At 38.9% G+C, this 3,573-nt stretch overlaps 1 pseudogene; it reads right to left on the bottom strand.

Annotated features, from left to right (window-relative positions):
- Positions 1-1,306: 1,306 nt before the first annotated feature.
- Positions 1,307-2,874, bottom strand: LOC136837885 (uncharacterized; annotated as a pseudogene).
- Between the last annotated feature and the right edge of the window lie 699 nt (positions 2,875-3,573).

The raw sequence follows: 3,573 nt of genomic DNA on the forward strand, positions 1-3,573 counted from the left end.
TTTGCCGTTTTCCCCTATTTTTTGTAGTTACCCGCTCTACTATTATTGCAATTGAAGGAAATATGAAACAAAGAAAAATATTGTAATATAAAATTATGTAAAAGGATATGCTGTTGTTTCTTTAAGATTAAGCCAGCCTTGTGTGAATCAGGGTCTTGCGCTTTGAGCAGACCTTTAGTGAAGAACTTTCGATGGAAATAGAGAAAATAAAATTTTGATAATTATCGTGTCCTTCTCAAGGTATTGCTTATTGTAGAAGAGGGTCAAATATTTGTGTTTCTACGATCATTATCATACGGTTGGGAGCCCTGCTATGACATCTGATGTCATAGTTTACGTCACAACTAGCGTCTCTCTGGGCGCTTACTGAATTTAGCTGAGTTTCCCTTTAAATTTCTTTGATTTACTTTGATAAATGCCTTTATTATCCACAATTGACATCGCTGTCTATTTTTGCCAATTAGGCTGTGGGTTCAAAATAGCTGTTTCCAAAATACGATCCACATCCGATGCTTTGTAAAGATCTTATCGACGAAAATCTGTTAGACGCGGCCCTGAAATGCACAGTAGTAAAAAACTTATCCAATAACTCCGCTTTTTCCGAGTCTGAGTTCACTAGGTTTCCTCTATTGTCTCTTCAGTGACCTATGCTATTTTTATTGGCTTCCTACTATTAACATGTGCAAAGAATTCTTTTGGCGTTTCCTTACAAACTGATGGGACTCGCTTATCCTCATTTATTTTTGCATTTCTTACTAATCTGTCCACCATTCTACAGAGTTCTTTATGCCTGCTTGCTTCTTCAGGTGTTGGGCGTGGATTCACTGATTTGTGCAATCTGTCTCTTTCTCTTATTTTATTTTGAATTTCTCTGTTGAACCACTTAGGCTGAGGGTTGCCGTTTGTCTGTATTTGCTTTAATGGTATACATCTGGAGCGTTTTTCTGTGCATTCTTCCAGAAAGGCTTCCCAGTACTTATCTATGTCTGTGTTCTTGTCATACTCTAGATTTTTTTACATACTCCTTTAGTTTTTTAAAGTCTCCTCAACGGTAGTCTAATCTCTTTAGTATCTTCTGTTCTTTTTTATGGCGAATATTAATATGAAATGTAATAATTTTATGGTCGCCTTTGCCTAGATTTGCACCTACTGGAAGGTCAGACACTAGGTTATCTTCTGTTGATAGAACGATGTCTACTATGTTGTTGCCTCTAGTAGGTTTCTCAACCAACTGGTGGAGGAATTCATTTTTGACAAATTCTAAAAGCCTCTTTCCTTCTAAGTTTCATGTGGAGGTCACAGTGTCCTAGTGCACTGCTGCATTGAAATCTCCCATTATCATGTTGTTTGTTGTTTGTTTCTTCTCCTGGTAGTGCATACAGCTCTTCGTAGGACATTTGTGGTTGGTGGGGAGGTCTGTACGCTAGTATAAGTGTTAGCTTCTTCCCTAAACTGTTTATATTGATGCCAGTTACTTATTGCGTGTTGTAATTTTACACACTATTGGAATGAGCTGGTCCTTGACATATAACATAACGCCTCCACCTTCTTCATTAGGTCCATCTTTTTTGAAGAATCTATATCCTGCTATTTGGTACTCTCCTACTAAGTCTCTTGTTGCCTCTTGTATCCATGTTTCTGTGATGCCTATTATGTCCAATTCTTCACTTGCTATCAATGCTTTGAAGAGATCTACTTTGTTCCGAGTAGATTGTGCATTAAATTGCGCCACTCTGAGGGACTTTTCTATCTTCTCTTTTGACCTCTGTGGCTTTATTCGTTTCCCTTATTTTCACTGTTTCTTGCAGTGCTATTACTAACCAAATTCTGGGAGCTTTCTGACTTCTCCCCTTGAATTTTCAGTTCACTGGGGTATTTCAAGAGGTTTTCGTTAAGAGGGTTTCCTAGTAATTTTGCTTCTTCCAAATTCAAGTGAGTTCCATCTCTTTTATATAGTTTTTTACTCCCCACAAATCTGTCCTAAAGGTTTAAAAACCTAACACCTTTCTCTTGGCATATTCGCTCCAGTCTGTCATTAATTCCAATTGCCTTGCTGAGGGAGTAGTGGCTTTCATTGGTTCTGGGCAGAAGTCCTACAAGAATGCCGTTATCAGTTTTATCGTGGATTTTTTCTACAACATTCCTCAGGTCGGCTATAAGGCCTTCTGTCTGGCCAGTTCTTTCATCTTTTAGAAATAAGTCGTTTCCTCCTTCCTGCACTGTGATTGCACTTTCTCTGCTTTTCACTTTGATTTTCTTCACTACCTCGGTTATCTTGTTTGTTCCTGCACCTGGGTAGGAATGAACTTTTTTCGTATTTTTGTTTTTCGCCACAAAATTTGACCCCTGATCTTTTACCAACGGGTCTCCAATTAAGGTTGTTTCCTCTTCTAATTTTGACAGCAAAGCAAATCTATTTGATGCGTTTATTCCTTTTGTGGGACAATTATGTTTTCTGACTGCTATCACTCTTCTACCAACAGCTCTCTTGAATTCATAATTTTTTTGCTTGAAAGTTTCTTTCTTTATACCTAGTCTGGTGCTTGTTTCTGTTTCATTTCTGGTTCTGGTCTTGACTTATTGCGTTCTAATTTCCGCTACACTCTTTCCGTTTTCTACTATGTCGTTGTTCATTTCCTGTTTCTCTCTCCTATGGTCTATCACTTCTCTTCTTAGGTCTCCAGTTTCCTTTTCCATCCTGTCTTCTCTTCTCTTGCCTTCGAGTTTATCCTTTGTCAACTCCTTTAGTTCCTTTGATATTTCATCTAATTCCCTCCTCAGTTTAGCTGTTTCCTGTTCTTGTTGACAGGAGAGACAGACACTGAGACTACCTAGCCTTGATGAGCATGCCTCTTTGTAGTCTATGCACCACATGTTTACGCTGCATTTCGCACATGTGTGCTTTCATTTTAACTTTTCTTGGGTCATCTCTGTTTGTGTCTTGGTTTCAATATTTCTCTCTGAGCTTTAATGCAATATTCTTTCTAATGTGACCAGGTGAGGAAAAAGGGGGAGTGGTTGGATACTCCCACAGTCGCTGCATCAGCTTATCCATGGACAGAGAGAGAGAGAGAGAGAGAGAGAGAGAGAGAGAGAGAGTGAATTCTAATATGCTAGAGAGAGAGAGAGAGAGTATTCTAATATGCTAAAGAGAGAGAGAGAGAGAGAGAGAGAGAGAGAGGGATAATGCCAATGCTCAAATAAACATCATAACTGTATAAGCGCATCAGTACTTTTAAATCTCGTTAGTCTACCATGTGAGAATGAGTACATCTCTCCCCCCTTTCTCTCTCTCTATCTCTCTCTCTCTCTCTCTCTCTCTCTCTCTCTGTTCTCTCTCTCTCTGCGCAATAACTGCCAATCAAGAATTCCGCAAAGGGAGGTGAGTCACTTTCACGGAATCTCTTCAGAGAGAGACACAAATCAGCAAGAGTTCGTTGATCAGTAATTAGACTTAACAGGAGAAGGTTACTCGATATTCAGCCAAGGGCTTCGTTCTTTATAAAGCCTTTTATACTTTTAGGCTCCATAATTTTAGGAGGTTTATTTCCTTTAATTAAAACAGGACACCCA

This window comes from Macrobrachium rosenbergii, unplaced genomic scaffold (assembly GCF_040412425.1).
Source record: "Macrobrachium rosenbergii isolate ZJJX-2024 unplaced genomic scaffold, ASM4041242v1 13875, whole genome shotgun sequence".
NCBI classification, from domain to species: domain Eukaryota; kingdom Metazoa; phylum Arthropoda; class Malacostraca; order Decapoda; family Palaemonidae; genus Macrobrachium; species Macrobrachium rosenbergii.